Raw genomic sequence first — 22,974 nt, forward strand, 5'->3', positions numbered from 1 at the left:
CAAACAAAATAAAGCTCACCTTTGTTCTTAATCTGCCAATTTCATTGACCACTTCAGAATACCTGTTCTTCACTTCTCCCTGCAAATTAAGCTGGGACAGTCCCCCTCTCTCCTCATACACCCTTAGTTCCTTCGTAGCTCTGCTCAGCAGCCTCTTCAACCTGCACAGCAAACTAGTCATGAAAACAATGAAGCAAAGGAACAAAACTGGACTTTTTCACATACTCTCATGTAAACAGCACAGACACAGCTTGCTTCATCTTTAACGTGCTTGACACACTAGGAATTACCAGGAAAAAACAGTATTCCTGTGCCACATACACTTGGAGAGTCCAGATTTCACCTGAAAAGAGGTATGAAAGACTCCCTTTTTCCCAGGAGAACTGCAGGGCAACCTGCACCTGCAGTTGTTTTGGCAGCTAGTGAAAACTAGGGGCTGATGTACAGAAGTACCTTGCAAGAACTAGCACGAGGCCGGCATCTGCTCACAGTTAGGTACACCTATTTTTACACTAAAGTTTAATAAAACATGACTTCTACGCAGGGATACCTCTTCACCACGCTAAAAAGCCGTCCCTCTTACAGTCTTTCTGCAGATCGAGGTTTCTTTTCATTTCTTGGGCCAGACGTAGTTCAGCTGGGCGTTTCAACTCTACCAGCTTCTTCACTTCCTTTCTTTCACTCTCACATCTTTCTTTTCTCTTTTGAAAGTGTATCACACAAACAGAGCACAGGAAAAATACCTACGTACAGTCTGTGCATCTAGCGCTCTCCACAGAGAAGCTGCCGGACGTCTCTATCCGTTAGCCACGTTCCACAGAATGCCACGGGACGGAATTCCTGAGGATATTCCATCCCTTCAGGTTTCACATCAAACAGACCAATACGTAACTACAGAAACAGATGCCCTCGCTGAAGCAAAGGCCATCCTCTTCTAGACATAACAGGTGGAAAAGATGCTGGAGAACACTTTTGGCAGTGCCTCTGCTCATAGTAGGGATTACGTAGGTATGCACTTCATGGGAGAACATGGATCCATCCAAAGCTTTCATGGGATCTTCCAGCAACCAGCAGGCAGGGGCTTGTGGAGGAATCTGATCTTTTGGAGTTCTTCAACATTTTATTCCCCTCGGCCATTACCTCCACCTCTTCTGTGTGGCCATTTACTTAGCCACATGCTGGTTTTCCTCCTCTTGGTGTTTTCTCAGCCACACCAGAGGAGAGCTGGCAGCTGTTTTGACTTTGTACTTCCATTTTCCCTCTACAGAAAAGGAGAAAAGGGGAAGGCTGTCCCTTGGCAACTGGCAGGCACTGCTTGTTTCCCAAGCACTCGTTCATTTACCCAGCATTCCTTCAGTATGTTTTTCTGCAAGGCTTTCAAGCTCCCGCTACGCTGAAAACATACAGCAGCTCCTCCACACACGCACTGGAAACATCAAGCATTTTAAACCTGCCCAGAAACCAAGGGGTCAGAAGATGACCACACAAAATCCAAGGAAGAACTGGGAACTGTGGCCTTGCTCGATGTGCTCAACTGATAGCAAACCACACTGGGAACTCTTCCCAACAGAGCCACTCCAGAACTTACACAAGGATACCCATCTAGCTTTTATTTGCTTCCTCCATGACCCCCAAACGATAAGGTACTCGCAGCCTGAATGGCAGGGATAACAGAAAACAATGATATGTAAGAACCTGACCAGAAGGTGCACGTGGTTCTCCTGGGTATTGGCTCGGTGCCCGGAGAATTTTCTGGGCTCACCTGTTGCAACAGTTCAGCCTTCTCCTCGTCCAGCTGAGCAACGCGCTCTTCAAGGTGGGATCTTGACTTCAAGTGCTCCTCCCACGTGCTGTGCAAGTCCTTGGATGTCAGAGCCAGCATGTTCTGCTTCTGCGTCTGTGAAAGCAACAGTGGCAGAAGAAAAAGTAAGGTGGCCGGAAAAGACAAGAGCGCAGGAGAATGCAGTAACTTACACAGAAACAGGCCTAAGCTCTCCTCCACCCATCCAAGACCTATGGCCAAGGTTGGTGTGGAGTGTAAAACACACCTTAGGAACCATAACCAAGAACAGCAGCTGGAGCTGGTGGGAAGAAGGAATACTCTAGAAGCGACAGGATGAGGTTACAACTTTGGGGGATAAGATGACATGCACACACACACAGAATCACCCTACAGCTTTCCTGCAAAGCTCCTCTGGTTCCCTCTATACTTCAGTTTTCGTAAGAACACTGCAAAAGGTGGTGCAAAAGGACAACATTCGCTCCTGCTTTCAACAGCTACACTCAGATTTATTCATATAGTTACAGACATTAACTACCTTAGTTTTCACCTTTTTTTCCAACTCCTTTTGCAAGCGCAGCTTGTCTCTCTCCAGGTCACTGTGGTAGCGCGTAGTAACTTCAAGTGAAGCTTCTGGCATAGATTGCTTTTTAAGTGCAGCAGCAAGCTCCTGCTGCAGTTGTCCAAACATGCCCTAACGAAACAGTTAAATTAGCATGAAGAAAGTTCTAAGAACACGAAGTATGCCTTTAACTTATTTTGTTATACGGTTAGACCTGTCTAGATTGAACCCAAAAGTATGAAATTTTGCCTGCCACCAGCAGGCATCTGCACAGATGATGACCTCTCATCATCTTTCTCAGCTGAGCACCTTTGACTATCAGCAGCTGTTCATGAGGATTCCTGTTTCCTAACACATAAAAAAGGCTCAGGTATTGTTCTTCCTTGAACAATACACAGGAACACACTGCAATCGGGTATTTTTTGCCTAACAAAACCCAAAGAAATCTGTTGTGATCTAAGAGCCACAGTTTGACTGCAAATATTACTCCGGTGACTGAAGGCAGGACTTTGTGTTAGATTGTTCTTTCTTCTGTTTCTTCACTATACAAATACAATTAAATGAATACAAATATCTGAAAGCTCCTTTGAGATACACTTTAAGGGTATGTTGAATCACATCCTCTTGTAGTCTTCTTACTCAGCTCGTTTTAGAAATACTGATAGATTAGGTTTACAAAAATCTGGATAGCTCATTATATATATATAGCTATATACATATACACACACACACTCTCTCACATGATCTTCAAAAGGAACCCATTATTTTGGTAGTAAGAATACAAAGCAAGTCACAGTTTACAATGATTGACAGTACTGCTGGAGTGTGGCTACACATCATAGAAGAGAAAGCTTAAGGTCACCGTCTGACATGAACTTTGAGGAACAGGCAGGCCCCTCAGAACCCTCAAAACACATACAGAAATCAACAGCTGGACATTACTAATACTCTTCAATCTTGATAGCAGCTTACAGAGAACCTCTTTTTTCCCCTCTATAGAAGCTTCATATAAATCTAGCCCCAACCACTTCACTTCTCTGCATCTTCATTTCTCAGCCCTCGTGTATTGGATGGTTCCTCCTTTTATACCACTCTCATTCATGTCATCAGTGCAATACTTACATCAAAACCATCAAATACTTTAGACTATTCTATAGGGCATAACATGGACTAAGGAAAATAGATGGAAAAAAGTTCTAGAGAAGAATCACCTTTCTTGATCAAAGCTTAGACTTGGATACCTTTTTTCTGTTCTCTGCTTAGATCTGAGGACTAATATCCCCGTTGCCAAAACTTTCCGCAATTCCGAGGGAAACATAACAAACCAGAACAAATGAGTATTCTTTGGTCCCATGCATGTAACTTACACCGGATACATTGGAGGAACAAACTAATTTCAAGAACGGACAAACTTTAAATTGTTCTTTCTACGCATATACTTTACCTGTCTTTCTACTACGTCAGTCTCGTATTTAAAGACTTGTTCCCTTAAATCAGTACGCTTGGCATTTAAATCCTTGTTTCGCTCTTCTATTAGATAAACTTGCTTTTCTGTATCAGCTCTAAGTTTGTTGAAAATGTCATTAAAATGCTCCTGCCCATAATCCGCTATTTTTTCTTTCATGATCCTCTTGTTCTGCATCTCTTCCCATTGCTGATGGAGTAAAAAGGTTTTCACTCTGGAGCTGGGCCAATCGCTCCTGCAGGGACTCCTGTTTTATTACAAGTTTGCTTACTGGATCTTTCTCAAGTTGTCGAGCATGATCACATTCCTTTGCCCGACACTGGCCTTGACTTAATTCTTTTTTGTCATTTCTAAAAGCAAAGCTTTTTCTCCGAGCATTTGCTTCAACTGGTGAAGCTCATTTTCTAGCCTATTAGCTTTGCTTTTAGCTTTACACAGCTGCAGAGACAAGCTCTTGTTGGTTTCTTGCACGTCAGAGAGGTCACGATGGAGCTCGACTTGCAAGCAAAGGCATTCATCACGTTCTCTGGGAAATCTTCGTTCAGCATTGCTTTCTGATGACAAATGAAGTTCAAGTTCTTGAACTGCAGCGTTCAGGGAGGAACGCAATGATTCAATTTCTGTCTCTAGTCTGTCTTTGCTTTTGTTTGTCTGCTCAAGTTTGGAAGTCAGCACTGCAGATTCTCTCTTTACTAAGTCCAGCTCCGCGTTGAACTGAAAAAACATTTGTCTTAATGCTTCCTTGTGCAGTTTAAGTTCCTTTTTGAGAGCTTCATTTTTTTCTTTCAAGGTCTCATTTTCCTTTAAATATTTTCCTTGTTCCTCCTGGTGCCTAAGTCTTACTTGAGTGAGTTCTAGCCTTAGCATAGCAATCTCATCTTGTAGTAACTGATTCTTGTACAACAGATCCTGTTCTCTATCAGTGCTGGATTCCTGAATGACAGGGAAAATGAATAAAGAGCCAATTGGGAAATGAATCTACAAAAAACCTGCAGCAATAAACTGCATTTTAACATTTCTAGTACCGAAGCATGACTTCAAAGATGAAGTTTCAGGCAATAAGCTACTCTGTGAACCCATGCACATGTACAACGTACGTACCCAACGGAAGTGCAACATAGCCTTAAAACCTAAATGAACATCCCAAATATACAGTTACGTTTTTTTCCCCCCTTAAACCAGCAACCAAAGCTTTTAAAATGACAGCGCTTTCTTGTATGTGCATGCCTTTATAATACTGCCTTTAAGGTTGAATTAGTTGTGCTACAGATCTGGTAAAAACAAGGCCAGAAAGGGTATTTTCCTTCTCAAATGTCTTCTGAACACTTATCCTTTTGTATTACTGAAAGTTAGCTATAAGACTCAATCACCCCCGGAATGCAATAGTCCTGTATATTTCCTCTTTATTGTATGTATAACTTTTTCCCACTTAAACACATTCACCCTACATTTATTGGGCAGCACAGCCAAGAACAAAAAGGCTTCAAGGCACTGCACATTCTTTAGGAAATTCAGTAAACTCTTTTCAAGATCTTTTTTAATACAGTGTTTATGATTGCTTTTTCTCCTCCAGTTACTCTAACTCTTACAGAGAGTTGAATTCATTGCTGAGAGTCGATCATAAAATTTTAGTTATGTGGAGGTGGCAAAGAAAGGCATACTTGAAGTAAGTTCAATAAGGGAATAACTAATTAAAAAATAAAAGCAATGGAAACACAAACACTGTCAAACAACTTTCTTCCTGGTCAACCTTGCCATAGGTAGCTAGGTGTTTCACTGCTAGAAAGCCTAAAAAGCGATGACAAAATGTCTATGAAATGGAAAATAACAGATAGGTTAAGAAATGGGGTAAATAGTGTCTTCTATTAGCTTCCGACTTGCACAAGTAATTCAGGTACATACAGGAGTGATGCTGCTTTCCAGAACTTTTAGACATAAGAGAAAACAAGAAAGGTATTTACCCAGATAAGTTACACTGGTAAACAGTAAATAAACATCAAGAAACAGAAAAAGTTATGTAAGATTTATTATGACTTTAAAACAAACATGGTGAAATGTAATTTATTAGAAAAAAAATCTGCTTACCTCTGATTTTTTTCCGATAGATCTTCTTGTCTCTTCTTCTAGTTCCTTTTGTCTCCCAAGGTGGTTGTTCAAAATTCCTTCTTGAAGGGCTCTGGCCCTCTTTTCCTGAGAGCGCTGTCTCTGTGTTTCATCACGTTCCTCTTCAACCTGCAGTAATACAATAAAACTGCTTGCATCTTAAGAAAAAACAGAGCTAGCAATACATCTTCCCATTCTCCCTTGCATACTTGAAAACATTTTTGATTCCCCACCGTTATGATAATCCACCTATAAATAAATAAATTTAAATTTTCTTATGAAAATTTAAGAAGGCGAAATACAGGATGTTTTGTAGTAATTCAAAAAAAGGTCAGGCTTTGCCTGAAATACAAATGAAACCTAAATTTTGAAAAAGGAAAAAGGGAATAATAAACTGCAAAGCAAAAAAAAAAAAACCAACCACCCAATTGTGAACCAACTGTACTCTACTGTTCTCAAAATTTGACAACTGTTATCCAACGCCTCTTCCGTGAACAAAGCGCCTCCTTCTCTAGGCATACTGGAATACAATTGAAAAGAAGCAGAAAATAAGACAAAGAGTTTAATTCATTATTTAATAGACCTGTTTCAAGAGCCTTCTCAGTGTTCTTAACTCCATTTCTAAATTCCTAGACTGTAACTCAAGTTTCTGTTTCTCCTCCATCTCTTTACAACATTGATCTTCTTTCCTTCGGAGGTCTTCTCTCCTTTTCTCACACAGCACTTCTACTCTGAGCCTCTTTTCTTCTTCTTGTTTCAAAGAAGATCTGGGATTTAACGGAGTATTTGAGAAACAAAAGCACTGATATAAAAGTAGATATTCCACATGATGAACTTGCAGAGACAACTCAAACCATAAAAAATGTTAAACGTTTTCAGAGTTCATATTTTTACTGTACTTTTCAACTTTTTAAAGAATTCTAACTTCATGCCATTGTGCATGGTATCAGTTTACAAGATACAGAAAAAAAAACTTTGAGTGATTTATCAGTTATTTGTAAGTTTGTATAGGGAAACACACACCAGTGTGCACACTTCTATAATAAAATTTAAAAAATCCATCTTCATATTACAGCCATTTTGCTGAAAAAGGAGTTTGTTGTCTCATCAGATCAAAGCATCGTAAACTTTTACTATGGTTAGTATACATTTTCTTAGTATACTGAGCATTGCCTACACATTACGGATTCAGTGACCAGAAGCAATACTGGTGAATCAGCACGCCACTTACCTATGGCAGACCCAACAATTTTTCAGCAAGCCTTCTGTAAGTCTAAAACAACTGCTGACCACAGGCAGAACAAGCAGCTTCTGTTTACTCCAGAAGGATGTCAGTGTTCAAAACCAGATTCAGAAATGCATGGGGTTTAAGCTGAATACGATTAAAAACAGTTTTAAACCCCAGTCGGATCTACCTCTGGGAGAAACTACAGCAATTTCATTTTGAAGCTGACTTACAAGGAAAGCCTTATGGAAGGTCAGCTTCTTTACCAACTGAAACAATCAGCAATAAGCACTGACATGGTAAAAAACGGTCCATGGTGTGCCCACGGTACCCAAACAAGCAAGCAGCTTTGTGTTTGATCATTATTTTGACTATTTTTTCCCATATACTCGCAACAGTGAACAAAAAAAAAAATTTAAAAAATCAAGTGTCAGCGTAAGGGAAGAACTGCCAATTGAAAGCCTGCTTTAGAAATTCTGCAAAACAAGAATCAACCACCACTAAAATTACTTGAAAGACTGACAAACGTTTGTATTTGAATGGCGTATATTGCAAGGAAAAAGCTTTACATATAACTTCTAGTGTAATTTCATAAAAAGTGTAACTTTCGAAAGTACAAATTAACGCTGCTTGGAGAATTCACTTAGAATGAAAATACTACTTCTTTATACTTGACAGATGCTTGAGGATTTTGAACACCTGCTGAAGTCAAACCCAGGCCAAGCTGGGACCGGCCTCGTCTTCCTCGTACTCCCCTCCCCCGCGCTGGGAGGCCCAACTCCCCCAGGCCCAGCTCCCGCAGCCTCCCCTCACAGGGCTGGTGCTCCTGCCCCCGCGCCAGCCCGGCATCTCCCTGCCGACCTCACACGGGCTGGGCAAGATCTCCTGGGCTGGGCGGCCAAAAACCGGACCCCGGGCTCGAGACACAGCTCAGCAAGCCCTGAGGAGGGGTGGGCACTCCCTGCCCCCAGTGCCCTGGCACTGCTGCCCCCCAGACAGCCCAGGCCGCTGCGGGCCGCCCCAGCTGCCAGCTCACGGTGGCTCCTGCTGAGCTCGCTCTCTGCCTGGGCCGCCTGGCCCTGCTGGGCCAGCTCCCCAGCCACGCCATCCCACCGGGGATCACCACGAGGAGATCTCCCCTCCCAGGCCAGGGCTCTGCAGCTGTCCTTGCTCAACTGCCTACGGTGCCTGCTGGCCACCCCTGTCTGACGTGATGTCAACAGCGATGAGAAGCCTCACACCTCCGGGTCTAGCTCAGGAGTGTGGGGAAAGGGGCAATCCCAAACTTGACCTTTCCAACAAACAAACAGGTAAGCAAACAAATGCTCTAAGCTCTGGTTTGACTTGCACTGGGTGGAGTTACCAGAAATCCTAGTATTATAGGCCAACTGAAGCTGCGAGGACAAAACGAAAAAAAAACCCACACCCAACCATCTCTCAGATCTCTCTTATAAATCTGATTTCCCCGTACACACTCTCTTGCTCTTTTCTTGCTAGAAAACAAAGTTAGAACAACATCCAGAAGACTGTACATGGAGCTGGTATCCGGACGTTTTTCCCCTCTCACATTATGTACTTCATAGCATAACTGGCCCACGGGATTCAAAAAACCCAAACCCAAAAGACTGGAAACTTCTCATCCTGTTGCCTGCACCATCAGTGTCTTTCGGAACAAAACCACTGACAAGATAATACATTATCAGACCACAATTTACATACTTAAGGCTTTGGATACCCCTTTTCCATTCCGCTTCTTGGTGAGCCAACACGGATTTCAAATCTTGAGTCTTCTCCGCTCTGAACTGTGACTCCTCCCTTTCATCTTCCAATTTCCTCACTTCTCTTGAGAGCGCTTTATTCCGATTTTTCTGACGTTCTATTCTCTGTTCATATTCAAGAAGCATGTTTTGCATTTTCAACAAAGTAGCAGAACCTGTTTTGAGACAGAAAAGACACAAAGCTGCACAAATACTGCCCAATGTATAAGCTGTTCAACGCTTTGCTGCATTAGGTGCAGGTGGCAGGTTAGTGGGAAGGTCCCTGTGAGAAGAAGCCAGGGGTCGCCCCGTGCTGGCCATGGACGGTTTCAATGGACCCACCGCAGGGCACAGCTGAGCCTCTCAGCCGTGCTGGCAGCTCCTCAGGAAAAACAAACGTAGGAAAGGGCGAAACCACCACACGGGCAGAGAAGGGGAAAAGCATGTGAAAACCAGCCCCGCAAACGAACACCCAGGTCAGCGAAGGAGGAGGGAGAGGTGCTGCTCCAGGTGCCAGAGCAGAGATTCCCCTGCAGCCCCGGAGAGAACCATGCTGGAGCAGATACCCACAGCGCAGTGCTGCGGAGGACCCCGTGCCAGAGCAGGCGGATCCTTCCCGAAGGACCTGCGACCCATGGAGGGCCCAGGCTGGAGGAGATTTTCCCCAAAGGACTGCAGCCTGGGGGAGGACTCACACTGGAGCAGGGAAAAGGGACGAGGAAGGAGCAGCAGAGAAACTGCTACGTCCCGACTGCCGACCGCAGCCTCCCCGCGCTGCCTGGGGAGGTGGCAGGGAAGGAGCGCAGCAGAGCTTGAGCAGGGGGGGTGCCGACGTGTCCTTCTCAGGTTTGGGGTCTTTGTTTCTCACTATCCAAATGTATTTTAATCGGTGGAGTCTGTTTTGCCAGTGACAGTCACTGGGAAGTGACAGCCCTGCCTTCACACTGACCCACCAGCTTTTTCGCCCCGTTTTGTCAAGGAGGGGCAGTGGCAGCACTGGGGGGGGAGTTTGGCCTTCGGCCAAGGTTAACACTTGCCTAATGAAATTTTAGCATAGTTTAAGAGCCCTAGTAAGTGATGCTTATGTTTATATAATGCCTTGTGCACATATGCAAGCATCTTATGACAGTTGAAATTTGTTATATATATGTACTTACTATTTTTAAGCAAAGCCATTATTTTGCTGTACTCTTTGTCATTAGCTGTTGAGGGGGGTGCTGGTTGTGGCTGGGATAGTGTTAATTTTCTTCGCAGTCGCTGGTACGGGGCCATGTTTTACAGTTGTGCCGCAAAGAGGGTTGGTAGCACGGGGATGTGTTCGTTATGGCCCAGCAGCGCCCACACAGAGCCAAGGCCTTTTCTGCTCCTCACCCCACCCCACCAGCGAGCAGGCTGGGGGTACGCAAGGAGCCGGGCCGGGACATGGCTGGGACAGCTGACCCCAGCTGACCCAAGGGATGTGCCATGCCACGCGGCATCATGCTCAGCATATAAAGCTGGGGGAGGACGAAGGAAGGGAGGGACATCCAGAGTGATGGCACTTTGTCTTCCCAAGTATTTGTTATGCGTGACGGAGCCCTGCTGTCCTGGAGATGGCTGAACACCCGCCTGCCCATGGGACGTGCTGGATGAATTCCTTGCTTTGCTTTGCTTGCGTGCGTGGCTTTTGCTATTAAACTGTTTTCGTGCCGACCCATGAGTTTTCTCACTTTTCCCTTTCCGATGCTCTCCCCCACCCCACTGGGGTGGAACAAGTGAGTGGCTGTGTGGTGCTTAGGTGTTTAGGTGTGGCTGGGCTTAAACCACATCAAGGGGATATAAAGAAGAAAAAGCTCTTGCTGACTTTTGATGACCGCATTAGAAGGAGCTGAACTGTACTTTGCAAGAAACTGCTTCTCCAGCTCTGACTAGACAGAGAACCAATGATAACGTAAGGCACATCGGCTGGTAATGCAGGCAACATCTCAGGTTAGGTGACAGTTTCACAGCTTTTGAGGGGGATCTCTAGTCACAAAGAGATACTATATCAAAATATGAAATTAAAATACTTAGGAGTGCCTACAAAGAAATCATGTTTTAAGGGGAACTTGTAACAGCTGAAGACAGAGACTTGAAAACATACCCCTATGAACCACGCTAAGCTCTTCCAACAGCAGCATAGTCTCCTTGTAGGCTGAAGCTTCTAACCGGACATCCTCTGAAGTTGGGTCAGATGAGTGAGTTAAACCAGGGCCATCAGTTACTTCCATTGGTATGCTGACCTACAAAAAATACAGTACTTTCTGTAATTCCACTGTCTAGTATTACAGACCATTACAAATGCAGGAATGATTCATTCTCTCCTTCACAGCCCACAGATTTGTCTCAAATACAATAAAGCTGCGTACCAGCAGCAATTTGTACATCTGGTTGATCACTACATAAACACTGCTCCCATCGAAGTGATTAAAAGCTGATAGAGACTGTTTACCAAGAAACTAGTTTTACAGTACCTCGTTCCTTTCACTCCTGGTTGTTGCTGCAGGTCTAGAAAACAGAAATATATTTCAGTACTGAAATGCTTACTTTGCATTATGAATAATACCTACTGTAGCTTTGAAAACTTAATTGCAGAACTGAATTAAACTAAAATCTGGTATAGTAACTTTGCTAGATATAGTTCAAGACTGAAACAATTATTGTGTGCTATTAATGTCTACTGGAAGGCTAATTTTTCCGCAAGATATTAAGCAAACAGTTGAAATAACTGTTCCCTAAACTTCACGCAAAGTGACAGAAATCTTACAGCTACAGACATGGAGCTATACGGTTACGTGCATTCCCTGTTTAATACCAGGGGTTCAGCTCCCTTCAGTACTGAGAATCCTTCTCCTACAGGTCAAAGAACTGTAATTTTGGATTCTCTGGTGTCCTGGGTCTGGCTGGGATGCAGTTTATTTTCTTCACAGCAGCCCACACAGGGCTGTGCGTTAGATTTCTGACCAAAACAGTGTTGCTAACACACCAGATTTTTAGCTAGGGCTGAACAGTGTCAACAACTTCTCTTTCGCACTTTGCCACAACCCACACAAGTAAGTTCAGGGTGGGCAAGAAGTCAGGAGGGAACAGCTGCAAGAGAAAAGGTGGAGCGGGGAGCAGGGCAAAAAAATCCTGAGGTACCTGCAGTGAAAAAAACTGAGATACCTCACCCTTTTTAAACACATGAAATACTTCTATGCCTGTGCACACACTCATGTAATTAATCAGAATTTGTGCACGTGACCTCATTGTTGACTTGGCCAGCATGTTCAAAAGCACTCTAAACAAAAGTGAAGTGTTTGTCAACACAAAGCGCATCAGGTAGTCACAGGAAAGAACAAGAAAGAACAAGAAAGAACATCAGGTGGTCACATGAAAGAACAAGAATCTTCATAGGCGTCAGGTTTACAAAAAACCTAAACACACAACAAAAACCCAAACTAGCCTCTAGCTCTCAGGCCAATTTTTATCATTAAGTAAGTTTTATTTTCAACATTCCTTATATGCACACCTTCCTTCATCCTCAGATGTTTCACTGGAAGTGCTCTCATCCGGTACTTGACCATGATTGCCACTGGAAGAGCTCATCTGCTGATGAGCCTTCTGCTTTGAAGGCTGTCTTTTACTTTCCTTTGCACCTTTGGCATTCAGGGCAATTTTACTGCATTACACAGAAAGAAAGAAAAAAAATCACCAAGTGAATAGGTTTATAAAAAATATTTCTGTGAAACAGACATACTTAAGATGATGTCCAGAAACAACCGAGACAAAAAATATCTATGATAAAATCACAGACTTGACTGTAAAGATCGTGGAATATGCCCAAGTATTTAAAACCCTTCCCCTAGGAGTGAGGGGGACACGTGGAATCTGAGCTAGATCCAGGTTAAGCTGGACTATACCCAATAGCCACGGTACAGAAAGCACCTAGAGCAGAGATTCCTTTGAAGGACAGACAGAAAAAGCTCCTGCTTAGGTCTGCATAAAAATACGTGTGCCTTCTTTAGACTTTTGAGATTGGTTTGGTAATATCATCTTTTCCCCTCTCCTGACAAAGGGCATATTAACTTAATGAAAAGGAAAACACCAACTGCACAGAGATCACTAAAATCACCTAGAAAAGGGAGGAGTAGCAAACCCCAAGTTCCTACTTTTCTTTTCTAGGTGGCCTTTTCCTACAAAAATAACTGCTTTCTCCAGTCTTCAGTTCTGGTTTTGAAGATGCATTTTACCTCAGTGTTGACATGGAAATCACAGGAATTTAGGTGGGGGTTTTCTTTTGGTTTCCCCTTTTCTTTTTTTAGAGCAGGCAATAAATTTGAACCTCCATCGTGCGCTTCATTTTGTCAAAAAAGAATTTTTCTTCATTTTTTGAGAAGCAGTGGACTACTCACTATGGCTTTCACCACTGAGGAAACTACTTCAACTACCACAGTATCAGAAAACCTAAGACACTTACATAGCACTACAAATAAGAGCTAGAGATTATTTCCTTAGCTTACCCTTTCATTGGCACTTTAATCAATTTTGAGCTCTCCCCAGATGAAAAACTCCTTTTGTCTTTTTCTTCTATTGTGTTTTCACTCTCCATTTTCAAACAGTCATTCTTCCTTACAGTAATCTTTTGTTTCATTTGCCGATTAGTGATGTTATTTAATTTATCCACACATTCCTGTTTTGCCACCGCCTGCACTTTTGAACATCTTTGTTTGCTTTTTGCCTTCTTAACCTATAAAAACAAAGTTAAGCTTCATGTATTTCTAGAAGACAGAAACACCACATCCAAGATTGATTAATTCAGGGTTTACCCCTGAAATAATATAAAATGATTTTTTTTAATTCATAGAGAAGCATTTTCACAAAATTACACTACAAAGTGTATTATGCCATTGAAAGTACTTTGAATTCACTCATCATGCAAGACATAACAAAAATACAGCCCTTAGAAAGAAAACAATAGTGTCTCTTAAAACAGGAACAAGAAAAAAGTGAAAACATTACTGATGGACAAAGCGTTAGGAGGACTGCACAATGTTCGTTGTAACACCACCAGAAAAAAAATCAAGTGGATCTGCGAACAAGGAGAGGAAAGAAAAAAAGATCCCAAACCCACAAACACAACTGGTTTCACAGGAAAGAGGAATTTTAGTGAAAGGCAATGAAGACACACCACGCAGATAGCACAGCACATGAATTAGTAGTCAAGACCCTGTCCAGAAGCTATTTTCATTCTTTGATTCAGAATCAGAACTGATGTAATTGTATGGATTTCTTTTTATGGCAATGAAGAGATAACTACTTGCACTGGAACCAAGTGCCACCTATTGTTAAACTGGAACAATAATGCATTCCGTTTTCCAAAAATGGGGGAAAAGACAACTCTCCACTGCCCTCTTTCTTCACCAGTCACCTATTTCCATTAGAACAAACCCCAGTTTGTAGGAAGCATCTCCCCTTCGTGACGAATAGCTAAAGTGAGCAGCACCGTTGATCCGGAGCGAGATTAAAGAGTAGCAGGTGAACCACCTCTTCTGGCAGCTGTACCTTCTCTTTCTCCAAAGCCAGGAATACTATTTGCAGCATTCCTACCTTACCCTTAAATCTTCCCGTATCTTGGTTTAGTTCTTCATCAAGATTCCTTTTCAGCATGACACATGATTGCTGAGCACTTGCAAAAAGACTTTCCATTTCTGTTTCTCCTATTTTGTTGTCGATAAAGCAGTCCCTGGGAACATCATCACTAAATCCAGAGTCTTTTCCAAGTTCCCTCTCTGTTACAAGAAGTGCATTTTCACCACGTGTAGGAACTGTCTTATTTTAGGAATAATATTAGAAATGTCATCCAAAAGACTTGTTTTAAAGCTGTATCTCGGGGAGTATTCAGGACCTCCCACTGCATTTCTACTACTTCCATTTTCATTCTCTTCCGTTTCCATAGGAGGCGCTTTTTTTCTCTCTCTCCTTTTGCTAGAGGCATCTTTGTATCACTGATATTGGTTGTGCAATCTTCTTCATCTGTACTCCAGGTATCTTCCATGTTTGCATTTCAGTTATCTTGATCAGAAAGGACACCAAGACTCGGATTACAGTTTCCATTTTGGGTACTTTTCCACCTAGCATAAGTTTAGTATCTCCAAATTCACCTTTACTTTCTAAGTTGTTACTTGATTCTGTTGCATGAGACAAAACAACATGAGAACTCTTCAGCTCAGCACTGAAGCCATCTTCTGACATTTCTTCCACAAGGGAAGGAGTTTTCCCAGTTTCATGAATTTCACCAGGCAGCTGCTTTAGCTCTGCTGTAACATTTTTACAATTTGTTTTCAATTCCCTTTTCTCATTTTCAACTCACATTCTTGCATATCTTTCTTCCCAAGGTTTTGGACTTAACTGCTTGTCAGCACTGTGCAATTCCTCATTTTCTGCTGTGAAATTTCTGATGTAAAATTTCTGCCTTATCAGTGTGATTTTCATGTGCTGGTTTTTCTATCAAGTTGGTAGTTTCTAAAATATATTTATCCTTAAGTAAACAGGTACAGACAGAAAGATTATCAAGAAAAAATATTACAGTTAATCTATGCAATTTCTGTTGCAAACTCATCCTATAATAGAAATAAGGCATTTTGAAAGCCATTTTCACTACAAAAATCAAGGGACACTAAATGAAAGGTTCACTGCACACCATCTTCTTAACAAGAGAAGGACTCAGAGTCAGCAGTTTCTTGGGTTAGGTTTGCCTAGGCATTAGGGTTGCTTTTACCTTTTAGCCTGCTTGCTTTCTGTAACCGCCGGCATTTGTCACAGAGCATGTTTATTTTTCACGCTTTATTGCTTTAATACCATTTTTCATTAAACTGCCAACATTTTCCTCACCCACCCTCCTCCCTCCATCGCGCTCTACCGTCTGGCATTGCACAGTCCCCGGCCACCTAAGCTAACCCAACGGGAATGAACATGACAAGCTTTTTACCGTTCACCACACAGAGAACTGGCTAAGGGAGGATTATTTCTTCACCCAAGCTTCAGAAATAATAAATTCCACTCCAAGGTGCAAAGGAAAGGATTTATTAGGGAAACCTGCCTGCTCCTGCCCTCACCCCAGGAATCAGGAACCCAAGCTCGCAGGAAAATCGCACCACGCCTTAACCCTACCCAGCCCCCTCAAGCCCCTGTCCCCACGCTCTGTTTCTCAACAGCTCCGACTGCTTCTGCCCCGTGTCACAGTCCTGCCCACACGCCTCCTCGGCTCGTGGTGCCTTCTGAACAGGGCCTGCAGCCTTGGTGTCCCAGCGGGCTGAGACCCTCACGCTCCTCGCGCTCCTCTCGTCAGCCAGGCCCTGTTCCCCCGCGGCAAAGACCCCTCCGCTCACAAGAGGGAAGGAGCACCTCAGCCAGACACCACCTGTCTCACCCTCCCCCTTCCCAAGCTCACTGGCCAACTACTACCGCCTTGCAACAGCCTTAAGTCCTGCTCTTTGCCTGCTAGAATTAGGCACGTCCCTCTCTCGTGATGCCCGGCTGTGGGGTGGAAATCATTTGCTACGCTGTCCCTTCGGGTGTTCCAGAGGACGCCAGACCCCGCTGTGCAGCCCTGCCCCGCACGCCCAACACAAGCAGGACGCCTGCCTTATTCCCCTCTAGGATACCCTCTGAGAAACCCTTTTCAAACACTTCGCGTGGCCAAACAAGAGCATATTTTGCAGAGGCTGGGGAAGCCTCAGAAAGGTCACCACATCTCAAGGTGTTCTCTTTGATCCTTGTCTTACAAAGAGGAAGACCGGCATGTTTCATCAAACAGATCAGCCTATTACAGACAAATCTCCCTCTTCACTTGAACGTGCATTTTGCACAGGCAATAAAACCCGCATTTGCCCGCACTGTTTCTCAGCAGTGCACAAGAGGAAAAACACCCCTCAAAATTTAAGCAAACCAACTGAAAAAAAAATCAGTGTAACAGCAAGCATCCGACATAGTGACAAGGATTTTACCCCACCATAAGAAGACTGTATCCAGCTTTCCTTCAGACTGTAACGCAGCCTTCACCTACAGGACGTCCCATAAGCATTATTCACTGACTGGTAAGTTTTCTTTACCTTAGTGTATAATACAGCCTACTGAATCAGACTGCAATCCAAAATATTTGGGTTTACATACCTGCACACCATAATATTCAATGCCATCCTTCATGTCTTCTTTTTCACCTGATGATGACGTATGAAAGGTAGATCCCGAGTTCTCACCTGCAGTGAAAAACCACACATTTCTATAAACAGCATGACTTCATATTACTTACTTACACCTAAAGTGCATCTTGAATCACCCTACTTGTGACAACAATCTTAACACAAAATAAGAAAAAAAACTACATGCAGGACTGACCATTTAGTAAAGGAGAAATCCTTCAGATGAGAGTTCTACGCCAACAGCAAAACTTCCCTGCCATTCTACACTCCAGATGCTCAAGAGACAGCGGCACAAACTACAGGCAGAAGCCCTTCACAACAAACCCTGAACTTTCAGTCACATTTTAGCTCCTAGGCAAAGCATAACAGCAAGGTATCAAAAATTAAGACGGGGGGAAAGTGCTTGGCCAGATCATAGCTTTCTCCTGCTACGTTATCATCCAAGAACGTTCAGGTGTTCAGACAGGTCAGCCCTAAACCACATACACTTTCAGCACTATGCCACAAGAACCCGAACCCAAGGAGATACAAACACATCCAAAGGACACACGCAACGCAAACAAGGTAACTTCCCTTACAACTTGCCAGCAAGCGCCGTGAGAGCTGGTGTTAATTAACAAATACTAAGCACTTCACTGCTATAGCGCGCACCCACACCGTAAGCGCATTCCTAAGGCAGACATCGATAAAAGCTCACTTCAGCCTATACGTGTTTACAGACAAACATTTAGTCCACCACGAAGTTACCAGTGTGGCGCTCCCCTGAAACAATCCGCAAGCGTGCTCCGTGTCTGTCTGCAGCTGGAAGCAACACACCAGGTGATCCTTCTTCCGGGCTTTCAGAATCCGTCTGTAGAGCATAACACACGGGCGTGAGCATCGGTACAAATTCTCAACTCATTTCTACGCAAAATGTTCCTGCTAAGCCAACTTGCACAGCATGGAATCACAAAAGCCTTTGATCAGCCCCTTGGAAAGGGCACGTCAAGGCACAGTATATTGGAAAATCACAGCAGACTTGTGTGTTTTCAGATCTTGGGCAAAAACCTCACAACTCATCTAAACTAGTCTGTCACGCTGGCAAACTGCACAGCCGCAAGAGAGAATTAACACGGTAACTCGAGCTGTGGGTTGCGAACCCGTAACCGCAGGTCTGGGGGGGGCCCAACTTTCGACTGAACTCGTACCCGATACTCAAATTTGTGCTGATGTTCCCCAGGCACACGTCCTGCAGTGGGGAGCGAACACATTGCTACTCCCGGTTGCAAGGGCTGAACAAAGACAAGCAAGACAAAGCTTACAGAAACCAAGGCTCTACAAAAAAAAAAAAAACAAAACCAAAACAACCCAGCAGCATTTGAGCCTTGTATTTTTAAGAAGCGGGTGGGGAAGAGTTCCTTCTTCCTCACAAGAAAAGTCAGAGGGCGTAAGCTACAGACTCTGCTCGCTTTCTTCTAACCCATTACCACAGACAGGAAGAACTAAAAGGGCAAACACAGCCAGCACGTGCGGTATCTCTGTTGAACATTACTCTCAAAAAGGGCCAAAAAGGTAGAAAGGCTCTTTCCCAAAGCAGCTCATCGTCTAGGCTGCAGACCCTAAGGGCAACCACTGAACACGTCAGCGGAACAGAGTTGTGTGGTGAAAAAGCAACAATCCCGCCAGCCCCGCTGAGAAGCTCAGACTATTTTAAGCAGCAAGAAACTTCACTGCCGCAATACTGTACTAGAAACCCAACTGCAAGGGCCAGTTGCCACGAGACCCAAATCATTAGCTCGACCTACCTTCACCCCAAGCCTCGCTGAGCAGCTAGCACACAGCACAAGTATTTCAAGGGCCCCCAGTTACAAACATACAGCAGAACCAGGAGAAGGGGAAATAAGCCTCAGCCGCGGCAGGGCCCAAGCTCCGAGTGCTTCTGGATCTCGCTCCCCACCCCCGCCCCACTGGGAACCCCGGTGTCCTTCACAGGGAATACCTCAGAATCCCAGGGAGATTCAGCATCTTCCTCTTCCTCTGCTCCCACTGCAGTCAGGGCACCTACAAACGCAGGAAGAGGGGAGACACTGAGCCCTTCTATTTCACTCTGCTTTTCCCCATCACCCCTGCGCCCAAAAGGTGCACAGCGGTTCTGTTGCTGAGGACAAACTAAGGAGCGAGTGTTGAATTCGAGGGTTTCTTCACACCCAGCACACAACATACCACGCTATTTCCTTTGGATCGCCACCTCTTGCCTCCTCTCCAGCAGGAGATGGCTATGCACAAAGCTTTGCTGCTAGAGAGGGACGCAACATTCTTCGCACAAGAAAAGCGAGCAAGACAGGAAGAAAATCCAGAAGATCATAAAAATACAAAAGGGTCTACTATTGATGAATCACAGGGCCAACCTCGCTTTTGGCATTTTCTCCTGTAGGTGACTCCTTTCACAAACTTTCATTGTCTATGTGCTACTCCTAGGAGCCTCTCCACCCAAGTACAGCAGCGGGTGGTCAGTCGGTCAGACAGATGGGGCTGCTCCTACTCTGCTTCCATGAAGGTACGCTTACCAGACTTCTTCTGTCACTTCACCAGTGTTCACTCAGGTCACAAACAGAAAAATGCAGGCAGCTTCCTACCATACAACTTGATATGCGCCATCACTCCCATCATGTAACATGGGCACCACAATTTTGCTTAGAAGATAGACTTAGATATTTTGTGGATGCAGGAGAGCTGTGACACCTCCCCTGTGCACAGCACAGGCTGAATGACCAGCTTTTCTGGTCAACCGTATCTGCCTGAAAGCTGGATAAAAGCAGACCTGCGAGCACCCAGGGTTTTCTTTTGTACGGGCCTTCTAAGGATGCAAGTCACATTCTCTGTTCAGAGTACGTAGGTGTCTTCGTCTTTCGGATTCTGTTTCAGAGTGCAGTCACTTCAAAACTAGGCGCCATGCTGCTAGAATGAAAAGCAACCCTTAACTCCTCTGCAGCCTTGCCCATCACGGTCAACGGGAAAGTTTTCAGCAGCAGCTATCTGAGCCTGAAGTCTCCCTTTTTAGGTAAGATTTTAACAACGTTGGAGCCCCTAAGAACCCTTTTCCATAGGGTTTAATCAATCTTGACATTTCTGTATGATGGGTACAGAACAAGGAAGAAGCAGGAAAGGTGAAAGGCTACAGTGTTCTTCTACCTGCAAAATTCCAGTTCTCATCGTGTCAGTAACTCCAGTCCGTAATTATTTTCTCCAACCACTGGAAAAATAACTCAAAAACATCAACTAAAAAGATAAGGACTTCTCCCATTAGCTGTTGCAAGTAAAATTTCTTCTTTCCTTGGAGCAGTAATTCACGAGTCTATTTTCTGCCAACACTGGCTTCTATTGGCTTCTGTCAACATTGTGAAAGAGGATGACTCCTCGCTGTCAAGAGTTCTTCGCTTTTAGCACAGGGAGAAATTCTTAGTCAAAACACTGGCAGAACCCTACTCCGAGGCTTCTGAAGAGACCACCATTCAAAAAAACGTATATAAAAAATTCACAGGGTAAACCAGATTCCAGTATTGTTGCCTGTCATCTATTGCTACCATGCATTTTTATTAACGGATGCCTGCAGTGCAGCGCACACAAAAAGATGCGAATCCCCCACCTTTTACTCTGTCTGCTCTTCTAGCTAGCATTGAAAAATGACTTCTGGTCATCTGAGTTCTTTCCAATTAGTCCTCACCTCTCCACTCTATTCTGAGGCTTCCCTCCTCATAAACTCTCTTACATAATGACTTTTTGCAGATTGCAGTGGACAGCAGCTACTCTTCTATACAGAAAACACGAGAACACCACTACTTTGCCTCAAAAAGAGATTTTAAGAATGTATTACTATGCGACAGTAACAAAGTAAATAGAATGGGAAATTCCAGCCCTCACTGAACATTTAATTGTGAAAGATACTGTACCTGTTCTCCAGATTTAGGAAATCAAGTTGTCAAGGATGGCATTTCAACCCTTTTAGAGTCAGAAATATTTGTGCTGCAGGAATCATGATGCTTTGCCGAAGCAACCTAAATTCCTTAAACCCAAATCCAAACATAAAATGTTTGAAAGAAAGAAATTTTTACATCTACACCTACTTCTTGGCACCTGACCTTCAAGGTAACATATGGCTAAAAACCAGCATGACGCAGCTGAATAAAGCCACGCAGGAAGAACAGCCGCCATGAAATGAGCCACGAAAAGGCAACCTTTCTGTGTCGGGAATATCGTAACATACTGGTCCGTTGTGGGGCTACGCTTCACATTACTGTGGAATACACGCATAACCAAAACTCAAGTTTTAACTGAACAACCTCTAACAAGTATTTGTGTGTCCTACCAGAACACCGTCACTGCAAAATAAAGGGCAAGAGAGGACCTGTTGCTTACCCATTGCAAATACAGGGGAGGGAGAAGAGCGAGAGGAGAAGGAGGAAGATACATCTCCTAGAGAGAAGTTTCATCTCTATTATTGTCAAAAGAACAACAATACTGGTTTTTTTCTTCGCCTAAAGCACAGATGCCAAAGAACTTGTAACTTCTAAGTAGAGAATACAAAGAGTTCCAAGTCCGCTTACTTTTCTGCATATCTGTTCACCTCTCTCTGGTTTATATTGTCAATAGCCAATTGCAGAAACTCTAAAACCTGAATGGCAAATTGTTTCTCATCCGATTAACAAGCGTGATTAATACAAAATACAACACAAATTATCAACTATACAAATCAATAAACCTCAGAACAAAGAAACAAAAAACCCCCATTAAGGTTACATACCCTCTCCCCAATACATAGCCGACCAGCTAGCCGCCTCAACTTTAGCCTTGTTTCCAAAGAAAAAAGAATTCCTGACAACACGCTGACACTCATTTCCTCCCATCTTGCCTCTCTTCCTCACCTCCCTCCCCTGCCTCTGAGCCTGCTGGTCATTTTCCATGAAACAAGAGAGGGAAGCCTCAGAGGAACGTGTTTGTACATGTTTCAAAACGACTGCCAGACAGGTAGAGATAAAGCCAGGCAAGTAATAATTCCTGCAAACTACAGCTACGGCACGAGCCCAAGAATTCCCCTTTGTGGCTCACCTGCAGCTCCTGGACAGCCTAGCCTACAGCCCCCTAGCCTGGAATCAGCCACAGCACATGCTCAAAGGACCAAGACAATCAGGAATGGGGGGGGGGGGTGTTGAGCCCCTGAAAGAAAAGCAGACTTTCAGGACTGCCTGAAAAGGGGAGATGACAGCAAGTACGGTGTAGGAAGCGTACATCATGGAAGGGTATGGACAGTGCTGAACAGCAGGCTAGAGGAGGGAGCAAACGCATACACCGAGGTATATTTCAGCACACCACCTGGTCCCGGGATGCCTTGCTAGAGCCATTAATTTCTTATTAGAAAGAAAATTGCAAGTACAATGGCTCTGTTCATAAAAGAACACTACAAAGAGATTGTTATGAACACCTTCAACATCTTCTGCGTGTCCTAAACCAAATTCCTCCAACAGATCCGCAAAACAAATCAATCAGATGCTTTATTAAATACTCCCGTCTAGAAAGATTACGAAGCTAAACCCAGAACTACATGCCGTGAACATTACCTGATTTCTGCTGCATTTTTTTAGGAGAGGTTTCATTCATTTCCAAAACAGATGCAGGGGTCTTCAGCTATGAAAGACAACCCAATGACGACAAAAAAAAAAAAAAAAAAAAAAAAAAAAATCAAACTTAAAGTAACTACATAATATTTAACGAGCAGGACAAGTAGTCAGTCTGACACAAACAAATACTTACCTGGGAATTGTCGGGGTTCTCCAAAATGCCTGGAGGTAAAAAAACGTTTTGGGAAGTGTTACTTCATTTAATTGAAGGTACCTTTCACTCCATT

At 43.7% G+C, this 22,974-nt stretch overlaps 1 pseudogene; it reads right to left on the reverse strand.

The window, feature by feature from the left end:
• Positions 1-22,974, reverse strand: part of LOC129734560 (ankyrin repeat domain-containing protein 26-like) — a 63,667-nt pseudogene that overhangs the window by 14,019 nt on the left and 26,674 nt on the right.

Source organism: Falco cherrug, chromosome W (genome assembly GCF_023634085.1).
Source record: "Falco cherrug isolate bFalChe1 chromosome W, bFalChe1.pri, whole genome shotgun sequence".
Classification (NCBI taxonomy): Eukaryota; Metazoa; Chordata; class Aves; order Falconiformes; family Falconidae; genus Falco; species Falco cherrug.